Source organism: Pleurodeles waltl, chromosome 9 (assembly GCF_031143425.1).
Source record: "Pleurodeles waltl isolate 20211129_DDA chromosome 9, aPleWal1.hap1.20221129, whole genome shotgun sequence".
NCBI classification, from domain to species: domain Eukaryota; kingdom Metazoa; phylum Chordata; class Amphibia; order Caudata; family Salamandridae; genus Pleurodeles; species Pleurodeles waltl.
Window position 1 is genome coordinate 774,021,753 of NC_090448.1, and position 20,247 is coordinate 774,041,999.

General features: G+C 44.4%; 1 protein-coding gene across 2 annotated transcripts in view; it reads right to left on the reverse strand.

Moving 5' to 3' along the window:
* The window catches only part of MRPL11 (mitochondrial ribosomal protein L11), a 656,778-nt gene that overhangs the window by 27,801 nt on the left and 608,730 nt on the right, over positions 1–20,247 (reverse strand). The window lies entirely within an intron of this gene.

Sequence of the window (20,247 nt, forward strand, 5' to 3'; positions counted from 1 at the left end):
ATGTTAAACTGGCTTAACAAATATGAGGGCCAATACCAGATTTCAGATCAAGTGACTGAATTATACCTAATGAGAAATATAGACCAATTATTCGACTCGCACACTCCCCACAACCCTGTACACCTGTCATTTACAGTCTTTTTGCCAAGACTAAGTGTAATCCGAGTGCCAGGGTTGCGACTTGGCAAAAACCACGATGAATATGACTATTGTGGAAATAAACAACCTTTAATGCAGAGCTGTGGCTTCTCAGTCTAGATCATGGATGACCAAAGCAGGTCGAAGAGGGTTGGTTCCCCACCACTTTTTCAGGATATTCACCTAAACTACATTTGCACATATATATATTTACATACAATGAGCTCATTTACATGGGTAGCCTGACATAATCCCCTGGACTCTCACGAGACACCTCTGCTCTAGAACAATTTTAATCTGTAAACGTGCATTTTTTGTCGCAGGCTGGTTAAGGAGAGATAAATTCCACGGACATCAACGCTCTAAATGTAAATAAACTGCACTGGATTAGGGAAGCATTAACCTGAGTGAGTGCCTTAGTCAGAGGATCCCCAAGTGCAAATTCCATGACCAGGAATATGGACAGTGAACAACTGCTGCAAGCAACCTTTTGGGCTGAAGGTGGCCTAATATGTGTGCTATGGTAATTTTAGGCAGATGCTGGGCTCAACTGAAAATTATTTAAAAATAGATTTTTAGGTTAAGTCTTGCTTCCAAAATTTGGGACCTAATTTCAGGAAGTATTGTCTTTGATTTGTTCACATCGGGAGAGCAAAGAAGAGATTATGGCAACAATTTTATTTAAGAACTATAGATTACCCAATTGTTTGTGAGGAAAATACAGGATACTTTCTATAAGGTTATCAAACTAATTCCAAGATGGCCAGGAAACTGGAGGGTGAAATACCAGGCAAGGAGTTACTGATTCTGATCAGTCCCGCCACTTCAGTTAAAAGCCATTCTGAGTGACAGGACCCCAAATGAGGAATACAATGCAGATCATGGCATTCCCAGGCATTTTGTCACATGTGGTCCCCCTATTCTGACCAGATGCATTCCCGTGACCGGTAAAACCTTGACTCATGGGGACTAGTAACTCACATAACCACGGCTGTAATCTGGACTTTGAAGGAGAGGTATGTATCAAAGAGCATCCCTAAATTTTTAGCAACCTCTGTAGGAGGAGGTGGAGAGGTACAGTTTCCTGGCCACACCCCTATCCAGCCCGTCAGTGGGTTGGCACCAAACAATAAAATCTCTGCTTCCTCCGGGTTGCATTGGAGTAGACTGGTCTTGAGTCATCCCATTACTGCTATTAGGCAAGCAGAACATTTTGACCTGGAATCTGACATACATTCATCATAGGTCAGCAGAAGCTGAATCTCGTCTGCGTAGGACACCACTTGGACATCCAACGATTCAATAAGGTATGCCAGTTGCGCATGTAGATATTAAAAATAGTGGGGCTCAGAGACGTGTCCTGAGGTACGCCACAGAGTAAGATTTTAGCCACATTGCCCATTCTCTATGCCATGGTAGGAACTCAACCGAGCTAGCGCAGGCCCCTTCATCCCAATGGCGGTCAAGCGCTGCAACAGGATCTCATGAGAGACCGTGTTGAGTGCTGCAGAGAGATCCAGTAAAATTAAGACCGCGTTCTGACCAGTGTCAAGCGCAAATATGATGGAGTCTGTTATCTCCGTAAGCGCTATCTCCGTGCTGTGGGGAGCCCTAAAGCCAGACTGTGACGGATGGAGCAGACTAAAGGTCTTCATAAAAAGGTATTCAGGTGGCTGTTAATATTCTTAATTATCTTCCAGACCCCTGAGAGCACAGATATTGGTCAAGAATTAGCAAGGTTTTCAGGATCCGCGTTAGGCTTCTTGAGAAGGGGGAAGACATTTGTCCTTTTCCAAGAGGTGAGGACTATCCCAGAATTAAATGAGGTAGTAAAAAGCTACCGATAGATGGGGCTTAGGAAAGTCCCTAGTTGCCTCCCAATTTGAGGGGGGAAGAGAGTCAGAGGGGAGCCTGATTTACTCTTGCCCAAAAGGTCTGTTAATTCACAGTCATTGGGTGGTAGAAACTGAGACAAACTGCCCTGTACTGGTGGCATACATGTAGAATATCTTAATCACAAAGGGAGAGGATGGGAGTGAAAGAACACCACCCATACTTTCTCCCCTGGAAACTGAAACCAATACACAAGAAGTATGTGGTATCTTATAGGTGCAAAGTAAATGTAATTTAATTTAATTTGCCCTATGCTATTTAAGTCTCCCGAACTATGGAAGGTGAGGAGAATTTTTCTTTACAGACCAGGTGGTCTCACACGCTATATAGTGTCATGCTTCATCATATGACCACCTAGCCCCATCCAGGTAGGATAATACCACCAGGACGGACTCAACCTCGTAGTTAAAAAAAAAACTTGGAGAGAGTGCAGAGATAAAGGTTATCTGGATAGTGATACGATCCAGTTGTGCTAAAGACAGACTAAAAACACCTAATCAATCACCTGTATGATAGCTCACCTTTATTAGTGGTGATTGCTGGTGAGATTAAAAAGACGAAGTGGGACGCTTCTACAGAGTAATGGCTCTAAGAGTCACCTACTATTAAAACGGCCTTTTAAATAGTAGGTTTTTAGTCTGTCTTTAGCACAACTGGATCACATCACTATCCTGTGGACCCTGGGGTGATCCATTCCTGACGCAGGTACTAGGTACCGGCACTCAGTGGGGTTGCATTTTTATCAGGACAGGTGGAGAAACACTGCGTGGTAGGAGTTTTGTGGATCCCAGTATATTCCTGTAGTTTGTGTGACATAATTGCAAGAAAAATTAGAGTTTTTAATTCAATATTTCACATTTGCAAGGTATTCTGGGTAAGAAAACTTTGAGGAATCTACACAAGCCACACCTCTGTGGACTCCCACGGATGTCTAGTTTCCAGAAATGTCTGGGTTTGGTAGGTTTCCCTATATGGCTGCCGAGTCTACGACCAAAAATTCAGGTGCCTGCCTTACTAAACCAGGTTGTTTTGTGATAGATAATGTTTCCAAAATACGATTTGGGCAGTGGAATTTGGGGCTGAAGTAAATTGAGGAGTTCCCAAGAGAGCACTCCCTCTGTGTTTGCAGCCGCATGCACCTGCTCTCTAGGTTGGGCTAACCCGCTATTGTCCAGCTGCACAGACTGTGCTTGCGAAGGGACAGCACAACTGTCCTCATCACCTCCCTCAGAATCACTGGAAGAGTTGTCGGATGGGAATCCTCCAACTGAAAGAACATTAGCCTGTGTAGACGGTCACAAAATTGTTGGTGGGTGCGTGTGTGATGCGTGCAACAGTAAAGTTCACCTTACCTTTGCTTCTTCCCTCAATCAGCACATTCTCACAAGTCACTCAAAAAAAAAAAAAAAGACACACTATTACTTCACCTTGTCACATACCAATCATCACAGTCTTTAGCCCCTCTAGGGCCTGGTCCAACAATCCTTATTGGTGCTCCCACTCTCATGACCTCCTCCTCGGAGGGCCTCACTACCACCCAGCAAAAGTGCCCTTCATCTCTCCCTAACCCCCCTCGCAAATACATTTCATTTGTATCATAGCGCAGGTAATGGCTGGCTGTAGTAATCCACTCAGCTATTCACATATAATAAAGTTTTGATCTTTGCAGTAGGCATACAAACCTTCTGCACTACTTTATGGCATCAAAACTGCCACTAGACAAACGTCAGAGCCTCTTCAAGCAGAAACATAATCACAAGAGTTATTCAACTTTTTTATTGCTGCCTAAAAGCTACAGTTGAAACGCGTCAGTTTAATTATGTGCATGGTTTTGAAGACGGAAGCTGCAACAGAACTGGTGGTGAATATATATATATATATATATATATATATATATATATATATATATGGAGATCACTTTTATATGTGGGTTTGGTTTCCCTGGGGGCCTATCGAAGCCCCCAGGGAAAACACACAGGCATTGACAAAAGTGATCTCCGTATGTATATCTATCTATCTATCTATATATATATATATATATATATATACATATATATATATATATATATACATACATCTATATAGATCTATCTATATATAGATCTATATATATTTTCTAATAGCTGTATGTTTTCCCTGGGGGGGGCATAGTGCCCCTCAGGGAAACCATACAGCTATTTAAAAAATTGAAATAAGTGCCCCCACAGGGGGGTCAGCCCTGCTCACAGGCGATCCCCTGTCAATTTCATTTGCTTAAAAAAATATTTGTAAACATTTTTTAATCCCTAAGGAGGAGTGATGCTGCCCCCCACCCCACCACAGGTAAACTCACTTTTATTTTTTTTTAAATGTCAGGGATGAAATCCCACTTGTCTAGTGGGGTTTCCTGGCCTGGGATCGCAGCGCGGCCGTGATCCAGGGCGAGGAGACCGTTTCAGGAAGGCTCATTTGAAAGGGGAGAATCTCCCCTTTCAAACAGGAGCCTTCCCGAACGATTGGAGGGGGGGGGGGGGGGGGGGGAGGGGGGGGAGGCCAGTTTGGGCCTATTATCCCCACCAGTAGGAAGCGGCCTTACCTGCTGCTTCCTGCTCTGGTGGTGAAAACAAGTGTGTTGTTGGCGTACTGACCTCACAAAGGGGCTTGGAGACACGGAAGCTCTTCTGTGTCTCCTGATGGTGGGTTAAATAAAAAATAGTACTGATGCACCAGAAGACTTTCAGACCCCTCCCTGGTGTCTGCCACTGGTCGTGACCCGCACACATGGGGTTAAGAAAAGTGAAGTCACCTGCTGTATGTCATATCGGTTTATTTTGAAAAATTACAACAAAGGCTTTAGGCTTTACATACTTATTGTGAACGTCAATAAGCCTTTAATGGTGTGCTGATATTACACTGTGTCAATGACTACAGGCTGACATTTTGTTCAAGGATTTCCTTTCACAGATCATGGAGTAGAAGATTTGTAATGTGATAATTATGGTTGGTGGACATTCTTTTAGTTTTTCATTTTCTTTTCTTTAATTTAGAGTGTCCTACAGCTTCACAGTTAGTTCTATTGGGCTGTTTACTTACTCTCATTTCATTTGCAGTTTGCTGCACCATGCTGTCACTGTTTCTAAACTGGGTGATCATCTTGAAATGGTTTAGTTCATAGTGTATTACTGTTTTACGGTTTCAAGATGGCCTTGACGTTTAGAAGCATTATTTTGACCACCTTCAATCAGTACAACAGTGATCCATATATGCTTTACTTTAAAGATGACCACCACAGGACAAGTTACTTACCTTTAGTAACTCCTTTTCTGGTAGAGACTATATCTAGCTGCAGATTCCTTACCTTTGAATTCTCCCCAGGCATCAAACTGGATCTGAGAGATTTTTGTGAGTATTACCCCTGCGTGCTGGTAGGCGGTGTTGATCGTCTCTGCGTCCGTCCGCATCAGAAATGATGTTGCAGTTCCTATATGGGCGCCATCCAGGTGCGCCAACATCAGTTTCTTTTCACAACTTTCCATGCCAGAAGCGCAGAGCCATGAAGAGCACCGACCACTGGTGTGTCAAAACTAGGGCCCTGAGAGGGAAGTCCCAGTAAGGAATCTGCAGCAAGACAGTCTCTTCCAGATAAAGTGTCACCAAAGTTAAGTAACATGTCCATCTGATAGAGACTAATAGCTGCAGATTCCTTACCTCTGAATAGATACCCAAGCAATAGCCTCCCCAGAGGTGGGTCTGCGACAAATTTCAAACAAGAAAGTCCTGCAGGAACAAACACTGCTGCCTGACAGATGCCCAGGACCAGAACTCCATGTGCTAATGCAGAGGTTGCAGTTTTGCTCTGGTAGAATGAGCGCACAAACCCTCTGGGTTGCCTTTTTACCAGTGCCTAGCAAATCCTAATGCAGAGTACAACCCATCTGGAGATGGTCTGCTTCTGCTCTGCCCTACCTTTCTTTGCACCCACATAACCTAGAAAGAGTTGGTCATCCACCTGGTACTCTTATGTATGATCAAGGTACAACACCAACTCTCTTTTTGTGTTCAGACGGTGGAATCTCTACCTTTCCTTAGAAAATTGTGGGGTGTGTAAAAAGCAGGCAAGGTGATGGACTGGCCTACATGAAAAGGAGTGACCACTTTTGGCAGAAAAGACACTCCTGTGCGAATAGATTCAGAGATAAGGCAGCTTATATGCTAGGGCCTGCAACCTACTAACTCTGGGGGCAGATGTAATTGCCACAAGGAAGGCTGTTTTCAATGTGAGAAGCCTGAGAGGACAATTGTGGAGGGGGTTAGAAGGTTAGACCTAAATTCAGATCCCATTGGGGCATAATAAATGGGGAAGCAGGGGAGAGATGAGTGAGACCTTTGCGGAACCTACGAATAATAGGAAACTTAAACAAGGAGGGTTGATCAGGCAACCACAACAAAAGCAGAAATAGCAAACAAATACCCCTCAGGAGTTCCCAAAGCAGAGCCCTGCTGGGCAAGGGAAATAATGAACAATAGAACGTCAGAGACAGGGGCACAAACGGGGTCAACAGACCTGTCTGTGCATACTATCACAAACTATTTACAATGACAGGTGTTGACTGTTTTGGTGGAGGGTCGCCTGGCTGCCAAGATTATGTTACAAACTTCAGGAGGAAAGTCAAACGCTATCAACTGTGCTGCGAAATCTCCAGGCGAAAGTGGACAGGTTCAGGTGAAGAACCCTCCCCCCTGCTGCACCAGAAGATCCTCCCAACGAAAAGAGTCTCTGAGCAACTGCCGCACTGGAATCGCAGAGTGCAAAACTGCTAACATTGCGAGTTCTAGGCAGAGGCGGACAGATCTAACCAAGGCCCTTCCAATTGCTGAATGGGATTTTTTGCAACCTCTGGACAGACACGCCATTCGTTATACGCTAGGTATTCTTGGGTGAGTTCATCCTCTCTGGTGTTCAGAGAGCCTGCCAGGTGCTGAACCATCAGGAATATGCCCTGCTGTTCTAGCCACGTCCAGAGACACAGAGCCTCCTGACAAAGGGTCCATGGTCCCACCCAACACTGTTTGTTGCAGTACCACATGGCAGTGCAGTCGCCCTTGAACACATGCACCAACTTTCCCTTGATAGAGGGAAGAAAGGCTTTCAATGCTAGTCGGATCACCCATAGCTCCAGCAAGTTGATGTGGAGTCACGCTTCCACCGGAGACCAAACTCCTCTGATCTCCACCTCTCACAGATGGCCACCCCATCCCAGCAGTGATGCATCTGTCACTACTGTGAGTTATGGTTGGAGAAGGGGGAGCCTATGCCTCTGGCTCAATAGTGGTTTGCTAACCACCACTGCAGCTCTTTCACAGTTACCACCGAGATCTGGACCATATCAGAGAGATTCCCTTATGGTGTACCCACTGGTACTTCAGATCCCACTGCAGAGTCTGCATATGTCATCTGGTATGTGTCACCAGCAGGATGCAGTAGGCCATGAGGCCCAGCAGCCTCAGTCATTCTCACCGAAATCCAGGATAGAGGATGAAAAATCCATATCATAGCCTGAATATTCTGGAGTCACTGCTCGGGAGGATAAGCCTGAAAGTGAACTGCATCCAAAACAGCTCCAATGAAAGGGAGCGCCTGAGAGGGGGTCAGTGTGACTTCAGCACATTTATAGTGAACCCCAGTGAATGCAGGAAGACCGCGTGGCGGTGGGGGAAGACCCCTGTGATAGGAGATGACTTATACACCTGATCTCCGCATATGAGTTGTAACCACCACCATCACATTGGTGAACATATGCGGGGGCTGGCAAGGTCACAGGGGAGCACAGTGCACTGAAAGTGAGGTGGCCCACCACCATGAACAGCAAGTAACGTCTGTGGGCAGGCAGGATGGGGATATGAAAATGATCATCTTACAAGTCCAACACTATCATTCAGTCTCCTGGGTACAGGGCAGACGAGACCTGAGCAAACATGAGCATCCTGAACTTAGGATAGGGCAAAGACCCTTGTCCTTTCTGGGGACAGAAATTAGTGGGAATGGCAACCATAGCCTACTTCTGGTACTGGAACCATTTCTATGGCTCCCTTGGCCAACTTCCTTGTGCAGAGGGGTCAAATGATCCTACGTCATCTGGTCATAAGATGGTGGCATAGATAGAGGGGCAGTCTAGAAGGGGAGGGAGTAGCCCCTTCGGACTATCTGCAAAACTGTCTGAAGTAATTACCAGTGGAACAGGTGATGGCGAATGATGACTAGAGGGGGGGTGGGGGGGGCAGAGTAGTAGGGTTTAGCGACGGCTGCAGTGGGATGGGGGAGGCAACTTGACCAGAACGCTGGTCACCAGACCCATGAGGTTGATGGGTCAAGTGCCCTTGGCTCCACAGAGGCTGGATGGGAATTGGCGTGGTTAGTAGCCCCTTCCATAGCCAGAAAAAGAGGGAGAGGCAGAAAGGGGGGCGAGGGGCAGCAGTGAGGCCAAAGGACCTGGCCGTAGCACAATAATCCTTGAAGAACTCGAGCACTGAGTCTGTCTTGACTCCGAAAAGACGGGTGCCATCGAAGGGCATGTGTATCAGAGAAGCTTGGACATCCCCCAAAAAGCCAGACATCTCCATCAGCCAGGCGTGGCGCCTCAGGACCACTGCTGTAGAAACTGCTCTACCTAGTCAGTTGGTCATGTCCAGTCCGCAACGGATCGTGGACATCCTTGCGTCTCTCCCGTCGGCAACAGCTTTAGAGAGTACAGCCTGGGCCTCCTCTGGACCTGTGGCTGCACCTGCACAACTGTATCCCACAACGTGTGTGAATAACGGCACAAAAGACATGTGGTGTACACTGACCACAATGCAAGGCTGGCGGAAGTAAACTTCCTCCTCCCAAATAAATTCAACATTTTGGATTCCCTATCTATGGGAGTGGTGGGCAACACGCCTGGGAGGTAGAGGCTTGTACCACCTAGCTCTCAGGGGAACGGTGCTGAGTTAGGAAACTTGGGTAACCAGGTGTGGGGCAATGGTGGCGGGCAATCATCCTATTCACAGGAGCCCCTGTTCTAGGTTTGGACCAGGTACCCTGAAGAATGTCAGTGAGGGCATCATTGAATGGGAGCAGGGGTTTTGAGGTGGAAGCTCCCAGTTTCAATACCTCTGTCAAGAGATTAGTCTTGACAGCCACTTGGAGTAGCTGAAGGTCCAGAACCTCAGCCGCCCTCCTCACCACCACTGCATAAGAAGCTCCCTCCTCCATAGCCACGGTAAGGGGGGAAAGCATGACAGCATCTGGAGATATGTCCAATTTATTGGCTTCACCCAAGTTCTTATGCAAGCCCATTTATCATTCATATGGCTGGCACTATAAAGGGTCCAGCGAACCTTCCCATTCTTCTGAGGTTTAGCCCACTGTAATAGGGCTCAGGATCCAAACAAGGAGGAAAGCTCCTGCTGGTGCTGGAGTCGGGCGACGTCCATCCAGCTCTGTGTTGGATTCAGGTATTACAATGGGGATTGTGCCGTAAGCATCAAAATTGGGACCAGTACCAGGGAAGGTCGACGTTGTAAGATCGCCGCTGGTCTGGATCCAGGACTGGATACTTGGGAGACCATCAGTGCAGAGGCTGAAGCCGCCAGCGCAGAACCCAATGGGGCTCTCTCAGACCCCTCAGGCCTGAAAGCATTTCAGTAGCATCGGACTTCCCAAAAATGAGGCACATGGCCACAGAAAACCTTCTGAGATGGGCATGGGTCATCCAGATAAAGTGGAAATTTGGGGAGTCACAGAGTCGGCCATGCACAGGTTTCCAAAGAACAAGGTCTAGAATAACAATGCTCCGTTGTTGCATCGGCTGATGGACGAGAAGAAGTTGAAGAATGCTTCTCACTTTTTTTCTTGTGCCTTCACTTACCTGATCGCCCGAGGACTTTGAGTGGGCCGAAGATGACTTCGGACTCTGCGACTGGTCCTAGGACCTTCCGCTCAACCAAGACTTTGACCTGCGCCATCAGCTTTAGGGGCCGTTACCTCAAAGCCTTCGGAAGCATGGACTGGCACTCGGAGCACAACTTCGGGTTGTGGTCGTGCTCCAGACACCACAAGCACACGAGATACGAATTTGCCATGGACCTCGTCTGATGACAGGAGCCGCAGGGCTTGACACCCGTCTTTCTAGAAGACATCCCTCGACAAACCAGGAGAAAGTTCTTAAAAAAAAGAATTCAACAAAATTTAGAAAATGACCACTCAAAAAGTGACTGAAGGGTAGCTCTCTTCGGATCATTGTTGGCTTCCAGGGAAAGAAAACAAATGAAGTTGGCACAACTGGGTGAAAGCTATATAGAAACCACTATGTCATTTCTGGCGCGGAAGACCCGACGATTGAGCCGATCACCACCACCTAATGGCGTGCAGGGGTACGGCTCACGAAAATCTTTCAGATCCAGTCTAACAACTGGGGAGCATTCAAAGGTAAGGGATCTGTAGCTAGAAGTCTCAATCAGATTGTGATGTTTACTGAGTGGTCATCTTGGAACGATATTGTAGTGCAAATGTATTATTGTTTTTGCCATTCTAAGATGGCCAACAAATTGTTTTTAAACGGGGCATCAATGTTGAAACTTTAGAACAACTACACAGTATGTACAATAGGGAAAAACATTTAATTTTATTTTTGTATCACAACCGTATGCACACCAAGTTAAGGTAGTGGCAACATTTATTTTTCTACTGTTATTGTTGCATATGCTCATTGAGTTTGTGTTTCTTTTTTGTGGACGGGTATGGGGGTGAAAGCAAGAATGAGTACACAGCTTGCTGAATGGATTTCTAAGTCCAAGGATGGGTGACAGAGTGCAAACAGGATAACCTTTTGACTGAAGAAGCACTTTCAGTGCCCTACTGGCATTTCACTTGTTTGCCCCAAATTAATATACTATTTTTGGTAGAATGTATTTCGTGGAAACACCTTGCTTCATCAGAGAAGTTTTCTTTTTGGCGCTATGATAAAGCAAGCACAATTCTTTATTTCGAAATTCAACGTTTCTTGTGATCGTGCAATTGACTTTTACACCAGATGCTTCAATATCAGTACTGGCATCTCACGAACCTCTGTAGGGGCTCCAGGCGGGACAGGGTATTCCCCCTCAATAGTAAAGTTGCACCTTTATACTAGTAAAATTTATTGCAACCAATAATACTCACAAACAGTAATATAGTTTGCCATACGCTGAATCACCTCCGTAGTCTACTGAGGAATCTGTAACCATCTAAGAACAGATAAGTTCTTTTCCAAACCTTTCCTGCATCTTTAACACTGGAGTAAGAAGCACATTCAATTCTTCACTTGATTCTCACCAGTGTCGGGCTCCACAAAGCTACTTGGATCTCAAAAAATGAGGAACAGAATAGTAGTTTTCTTTCTCTTATAAGCATACCTGATACCGTCCACTGCCCTTATGTATGCAGTGAATACATATTTCCAATTCCTTGTGCTAATTATTGGGTCTCAGGGGTAACACGAGACTAGGAGGCAGTTTCGAGTTATCCATTCTAAAAACATAAGAATACATTGATTCAAAAATTCAACACAATGACAAGAAAGGACACACTGGTAAACATGTTTGCACCTGATCAGGGTGCACTGCCTATCAAGAGGACCCACAATTCCTTTCTAATGCTCAAGCACTGTCCGCACCGACACAATGCACGTTCTTCCACGAATCAGAATGTGGTAGTAGTCTCTAAGACTCTTTTACTGAATTAATCAGACCAAGGCAAGTCACATTCTCGAAAAGGAGAAAACACAATTGTTATCACACATGTAGTAAGGGTATGACAAAACTGCTTGATAAATCCACTGTACAGCTCAGTAGCACAAGCATTGCACTTCCTACTTCTAGCACTGCCAGAAGCTTTGCAGCACAGACAAAGTTTATGTGAGGCCCGCAGTAATTTTCATATAAGGGACATCTCGTCCTATTAAAAAAACACAAACATGTTTTTTAGGAAAAGACTTTACTTGACCATGAAGCTCCAGTGTTTGGTGACACCAAGTGCTGCAGACACCATTCTGCCTCACCATGACTGAACTGTAAAAGCCTGCATTTTCATTCAATGCGTTTTGCATTCGAAGCGCGGTACCCAGGAAACACAGTGTTGTGGACCACCATTCCTTGTGACTAGGGGTGTGAGAAACCTGTATTTTGCTGCAGCGTATTTATGCCAAAATTAAGCGAAACGCATTTCACACTAAACAAAAATACCGAACGGTCTGTTTGGGTAAAAAATTCAAATGTACATTTTTATTCAAGTTGATTTCTGGTTGCTTGCGTTCAAAACAATGCAAAACACAATCAGATTTGTAGTTTTTGACTCAAAAATGGCCAGAACTGTAGTTGTGTGCTCACAAATCACCCAAATGGTGTACTTGGGGGAAACGTCCAACTGAAATGCCACTTGTGTTCAAAAATTACTTGAACGGATCTCTGCAAGTTAAAATTTCCACCCTAAACTAAGCAACATGGCGTAATCATTGTAATTTTGCAAACATTTCATTATGCGAAATTACTGAAATTACGTCCCCATATTTAATATTTCACGCAGGCCTACTTGTAATAGCCCTGCATAGCTCTCTCCCTTAGTATGAGCATGCCACATCACTGTGCCAGCATGCAGGAATGGACAAATACGAACACAGCAAAACTATAAAAATATTAGATAGTTGTAGAGACGACTTCTTTTTGGGGACAGATAAGCTTAACAGCATTCATTATGCTTTATATTAGAACTAGACTATGCCAGCTGGCTTGTGGTGACTCAGCTGCTCAGGAAGAAAAAAAGTCAATTTTATGTTTCTAGGGAAACAGTTAAGAAGGTGATCAGATATAGTACATATTCAAAAGGCACTTTACATTACTAAAGCCTATGCAGCTGGCTTTGTGAATGTGAAGTATCAATTTGCAATGCACGGAAGTGCACTGCAAATTACCCAGTACAGGGTTATTTTATCACTTCTTGTTTTAAATCCTGCAACACGTTTATATTACTGAAACATGAGAATGCTGATCAATCACAACCTGATAACCCATGATGTCAGAGTGAGATAAGTTACCACTTTATTATCAATAACCAGAGACCCTATTATAAAAAGAATAGTCACTCCTTTGCGTCCCTGCTGCAAAAATGCTATATAGGTTTATTGGAAGACTTCTCTCTGTGGTTGGAAGTACAGACAAGCTTGGAGTCCATTAAAAGCACTAAGATTACAGACATTATCGTCCATGGAAAGTGAAATGTCCATTCAAAGCAATCAATGGGCAAGCGCTGATTCACGTTATGTAAATCGCTACGCCACGTTACACTGACAGACGTGTCCTGCGCCCAGCCTTTCCGTAGACACGTGCGAGATGCTTTCTCCTGAAGTAATGTTTAGAGTGGCGCTGACTTGAAACGCGTGCATTAGCACGAGGAACTTGCTGACACTCCGTCACCGCTCTCCGTCCTACTGCCCGGGTCCTATTGGTATTTTACTGCCAGTTCACTAGCACTTGCCTGACTCGGACCTGCAGGCAGAAATAGCGGCAGCAGACACGTGAAGTCCCCCTAGCACACGGCTGTAACAGGAAAGGAATCAGAAACATATTTCGTCTTTCCCCAACCCCGGGTGGTCCCACTTTAGCTGCTTGTATCTTGCTGAAGCCACCTGTCTTCCCTCCTCTAATCCACACCATCCGCAAAGTACCTCGCCAGCTCCCCGGCCCTCCCTCGGTTTATGTCTAAGACCAGGATCCCCTTCTTGCCGCTCTGTACACTGAACAAGGGCTGTGCGAAGGGGTCTCTGAAAGGCAAACATTTGCTACATGACGATTCGTCCATGTTGTCCTTGTGACTTCCATTTTGACCCTGCGAGCTGACTTGGCCACTTGCTTTCTAATTCCCCTTTGTATGTACGAATGTGCACGGAAGATTTCAATTTCAGGAAAAACATGATGACGAGTTCCTGCTTGGACTCCGCTGAAGCTCTTCTGCACCGCACCACCACCACATCGGCTCACATGATCAGCAGAGGCCAGGGACATCTCTAGTGGGCCACGGTAGAATGTCCTTCTCACTGCTCTGCACACTGAACATTAGCTGGATGCTTGATCATAAAATAACAAGGCGCCAAGGGTGGCAGGACAGGAGGTGTGGCACACGAGGAAGTATTTAGTGACATTAATAGGAAGGAATGCAGGGTTTAATTTGTGGTTGTTGTTTCAGGTGCTAAGCACCGACACTTATGTTTGAGGGCCCGGCCTCATTTTTCTGCCTCAAACATTTCCTGTGAGCAAAATACAGATATGGGGAAAGAGAGTGGAAGTGAAAAACGAAAAAGCATCACAAAGGGAGAAAACAGAAACTGCAAGACTGAGCTGAAAGGGCAGGGAGTGGCTGTAAATGGATCGAAGCGGCCCGAGATGGCTTCAGGATTAGCTGCCTCAGTATTCCTTGCTCGCACCTTTAATTGCAGGAGTTTAAGAGGAAGGCTTTGGGCACCGGCACATTTTAATTTACAAATTAAGCACTGAAGGAAGGTGATGTCAAGCAAGCCCTAGACTATTATGGGAAAGGTAGCACTACTGCTCCCATGTAGTACTTAGTCTAAGAAAGGAAAGCCTGTTTTGCTTTTCCACAGCGTGGTGAGGAAAAGAAGGCTGCGTTCAGTTTGGCTGAACTAACATTTTCTCTGAGGTAAACAAGTTTCTCTGAGGTGATCATTCGAATGAATCACTCCTTACTCTCAAACACTGACCCAAACTGCGTCAAAACTCCTTCTACTATATATTTTCTCAACTCTTAGTTTTTTTCTTAAATCTTATTTTCGTTTTTTTTAAACACCACAACGTGTGACATTCAAAAGACTTTCTCGCAACCTGGGAACACAATCTTTCACACCCTTTAAACACTGTAAACTCTTCAATCCAACTTCTGGATGCTTCTCTCAATGAAACCTGCTTTTTGACATGTGCAAAATGTCATAATCACAGCCAATCACAACCATCAATCCACCACTATTAGTTACCTTGATGTCTCTTGCTTTTGACAAGGTGAGAGTCTCACTTTACTTGCACCTATAACCCCTTTGGTTGTTTGTGGCAAGATCCTTAGATGGTTGTCTTCTCATTTATCCATTTACTATATTCTGTTTGCTGGTAGTCATGTGCTCCCCTCCAGTTATTTGTCCCATCATATCCTTCTTTTATCACTATATACTGCTGCTCTAGATGACATTTCTTCTTTGGATTCTCGTGACACCTCCACGTGTCACCCACTTCGTCTTGTTCCCATAGTTATCTTCCTAACTTTAACACTAAATGGTTCTACGTTCCATCATGGTGAACTCTTCAAAAACAGAGAAATACTTTAAAGACCTCAAATGTTCTAAACAATATACCTAGACCTAACAATTACATAACCCTACGGCTCAGACCTTTTTCATTTGCATGCAATGTTGGGGTGACCTTCAATTCCAAACTTAGACTTCACAAATTAATTAATTCTACTGCAATGGCCTCCAGATTCCAAATGCCCACACCTACCATTTACAAAGCAAAAAAAACCTAAAACTTGTTTTTAAAACGGACTACTTTAATAGTCTCCTCGTTGGTCAAACTGTATTCATTCTTCCCCAGAGACTTAATGTAGAATATGAGTTAAATGCAAATAATCCCCTCATTGTTTCTCTATGTCTTGGCCACCATCCAACAAACAATAACTTCACAACATTCTTCCATGTAACCAGCCACAACATTCATGTAATTATGTACTGTATTTTACCTAGGTCTTTTGTATAGCATTCCCGGCAGAAATGCTAAATCTTCTCAATAAACAATACACTTGCCCATCTGTGCTTGTTCAACAAGGAAAGGATCACTGACCTTCTCCCTGCAGCCTCTTCAACAAGATAGGCCTCTCACCTGAAGGCCTATGTGCTGCTCACCTTATGGATACAGTTCCATCTTTAGGACCATGTCCTTATCCACCTCCTGAGCTCTTACTCTCCACAAAATGACATTTCAGTGCTCCACCGCGTACCCTGTGGTGTTTCCTCCACCCCAAAACAAAAGATATCCCTCACTAAACTTGTGCAGCTAATTCAATCCTGCACACTATTTTGCTCCTCCACTCTGACACCTGCATTCATATTTCCCACTCTGGTCCTGTGCTTCTTCTCTACGGAGCTCTGCACTGTGCCTACCCACTGAACTGCCCGTCCTATCCCTCCATACCAGTATACCAACCTTAACTGAGCAGATGATATCCAGTTAATTCTTAAACTGAAAAAGATCCCTCATCCTGAAACTGTAAACTAGGTGACAATGTCTGAGGCTACTGGATGATAAAAATCAACAACTTTTTTGTAGTTTTATACAGCACAAACACAACCCAAAGGTATTGCAGTGCTTGACATGAGCACCAGTTACATTACATATGGACACACTCATTTTTGTTGTTTTTTTAGGCACAGGGGGATTTAGTGATTTGTCCGGGATCATAGGGTGTTGAGCCAATGCTGAGACTAACCTGGCTCCCAAGTTCTAAAGTCAGCAGCTCTGGACATTATGCCATGTCCTTTCCCCTTAAAACAATACATCTACATTGAAGCTCCTAACATGCAGATATATGAACAACTATGCTCTTTTGATTATCTGGTGATAAGAACTGGGACAACCACAAGCAAATTCAAGAGAAGTAAAGAGACCGTGGACTTATCATGGATTCAGCCTAGGAAAACCTCAAGTTAACCAAGTAACCCTCCATCCTCCACTATGCAAAACGGAAAGGAATAGGAGAATCACACTTCTCAGCGACAATACTAACCCCAGCTGAAAGAACTGAAATACCACCAATCCTGCAATAATATATTCAAGTACCCACAAAAAACAAGTATTGGCAAAGCCAACAGGTCACACTTGAAGCTCATTGGCTTTGTCAATAGTTTTTAGCTTCACTGTACAGCATTCCTGGCTAAATAAAAAAGCCTATGATGCAACCGTTTGTGTCAATTTTTAGATGCACCGCACATGTACATGCTTACTTTTATTTGCCAATCCGAGTTAAATCAGTTAATAAAAAGAAAAACACGTGTGAAAGTATTTTTGAAGTGGAAGGGAGCAAGATGGAGGAACCACGTGTGGGGGCTGAACCGCAGAGTTCAACACGGATGGCATGGGTGGTTATGCGAAGCAACAGGTAACAGAATAAGGACGCAGGGGGTAGGAACACTAGATTGCAGGTGGGAGAAGAAGCAATGGTCACCAGAAAAGGAGGAATCAGGAGGAGGAATCAGGAGGAGGAAAGCAACACAAAAAGCAGGAGGAGGGAAGCAACACAAAAAGCAGGGGGTTAGAAGCAACACGAAAGGTGGGGGGTTAGAAGCAACACGAAAGGTGGGGGTGGTGAGGAGAAGTAACAGGCGAGACAGCAAGGTGAAGCATGTGGGGGAGAAGCACTTGGGTGAAAAAGCAAGTGGGGGAGGACACAAGAGCGAGCACAACAGAGGGTCAGGGAGAAGCACACAGGCAACAGTGACAGAGTGTTAAGGGACAGAGGTAGACAAGGGAGACAGCTGGAAAACATGTGCACTCCCATGGAGTGCTTTACCAAAAAGAAAAAAAGTAGCACTTGAAAACAAAGCAATGAAGCCAGCCACTTGAAAGGGATGGTAAAGAATCTATGGCCCATGGGAGTGACAACTACAAGACTAACAAAGCTAGGACATGAATAAGAAGTAGGAATTCTGCGACCCATCAGTGGGCCCTGACCCACAATTCAGGAAACGCTGCTTTAGAAAAACATTCATCCACACAATTAACATCATTATGGACTGTGCAAGACTGACGTCACGTAGATCACAAACAGAAAGAAAACTAGTACCTGCATGCATGTTAATGTTATTAGCAGAGTGAAAAGAACCATTAACTCAAGATTATTAAAATAACAGCCTCACATCAAAATGGAATCCTTCCCCACCACCTTGGACCATCCTACTTCTGGACGCTGTGGTGCTTCCAGTTGGACCATGCTGAGCTTTCAATGCCATACTCCCCACAGACCCTATGCAGCTCTCTTTAAATGATCTCGAGTTGCCCCTCTACAAATCTGGACCATGTGCTACTCTCCAAAGGAACTTGCACTGCTTCTTCTCCTTCGGACTTGTGCTACAGTCTGCTTCTGATTGCTGCATGCTGCATTGCATGACTAAACTTGGGGCTGTGTGCTGCTACTCCTCCAGATCATGCTCTGCTGCTTCTACACACCCTACCTTGCAACTCCTGGTCCCATACACTGCGCAGTTCCAACCACACTTTCCAGTGCTGCTACTCCTGTTCTAGATTTCTTCTGAGCTTTTTACAGTTGCCCCTCCTGGACCCTGCGTTTTGCACTCATCCACCTGGACCCTCCATTGCCGCACCAGCTCCCTACCTGCGGAGCTCCCCCTTGGACCCAATTCGGCCTGGAAGAAAGCGACTTGAAGTGGAATCAAGACTAGGCATTGTTGGTGTGCTGCAACCCTGATATTCTGCACCATCAAAGGCAAACTCATTAGACAACCACTGACAAGCAGCTAGAACTGTCATTGGCTGACAGCCTTTTGGCAATGTTTGTTTTGACATGAATTTTGCAAAAACTCTAATGCGCCCTTGCCAATCTAAAAAAAACAAAATATTGGCTAAAAGCGATATTTTTGGTGGCATGACACAAGGTGATGTACAGCACACTCAGTAATTAACAGATACTCGCTGCTCGCCTTTTATTCAATGAATGGAACATGGAAGAAAACTGAATAAATACCCTCCTATGATGGGCACTCGAGAAGATAGACACGCTAACTAAATCATTATTGTTTTGACACATTTTGAGTTAGATTTCAATTATAATGGAATCACAAATTAACACTTGAGCGGACATGAAATTCGTCTTTCTTTTTCCATTTTCAGGCTCTGAACGATTGCGCAAGGGAGCTCCTTTCATCTTCTTAACCATGATGCAAGCTAACCATTGCACTGATATAGGTCTCTTGCCCACCACGTGAATTTAGTTAATACATTACTGTGTTTCAACATTACATTTCAATATGACTGCTTCGGCATCTAATTACTGCTAATTAATACACCGAGGTCTACTTATGGATAAGCCAACGTGATTACTAATTTACAATTCAATATTAGTGATTTTGCCACTGTTGTCAGCTACCTTAATGTGCACTGTTAAGATGTATTGATTAATTCGAGTTTTTTCTCGACTTTGAAGTACACCCTTTGCTCTAAATAATGATGGCTACATCTGCTGCCTGTAGTCTACTGACAAGAATGCCAATATTTGATTACAGGAGACCAGGGTTCAATTCCAAGCTTTCCACACTCTGCGATGCTAGAAAAGGACTTCAATGTTCGTGTGCCTCAAATAATATATTTGCCAGCGCTTGAGTGTTTAGAAATTCGTTAAATAGTGGTATCAGGAACTATATAAAAACAGACATTTACACCAGCTGATTAACAGTTCATGGTTACCTCTTTTAACAAATGTTAAATTTAATTAAGAATTATGCATTGGGTTATTTCTGGAGTTTTTTCTGTTTTAATATTTTTTTACACTGATGAACCAATTTAACAACTATACCTTCCAATTCTTGAGTGCTTAATCCTGGTAAATCCTCGTAAAACTCGATGTGAAACAAGCACTGGCAAAATCAACAATCTAATGACAATCTAATTTTTGGGATCCATTGCCATGGCATTGGGTTTTAGCCATGGTACACCGCATCCTTGACGCAGTGCAGGAAGCTGAAGAATACACAAAAAAAAGAAGTTTGATGTGTAGGGCCATTTCCTTTTCTAGGCGCTCGCACCACTCATGAATGCACCTACTAAATAATGCAGCCATTATTTAATTTTTAGTTACTGATCGAGTTGAATCGATAACTAAAACAGAAAAAAAGTCAGGCTTGTCCACGGGAAAATAAAAGGGCAGATGTGGGCTGGCAGGGAAGAACAAGCACTGGCATAGCTAGTAGGTTTCGCCTATGCCAGACCTATTTGCGTTGTCAGTGTCTTTTAAAGGTGTTACACCAGGGGCGTAGGAGACAATACATTTCTGGGGGGGACAGGGACAGCCTTGGGGACTTTCAATCAACCCTATACAAATCGCTCGTAGTTTACGAACTGCAGGCTCCGATAAATATACACAATCATATATAT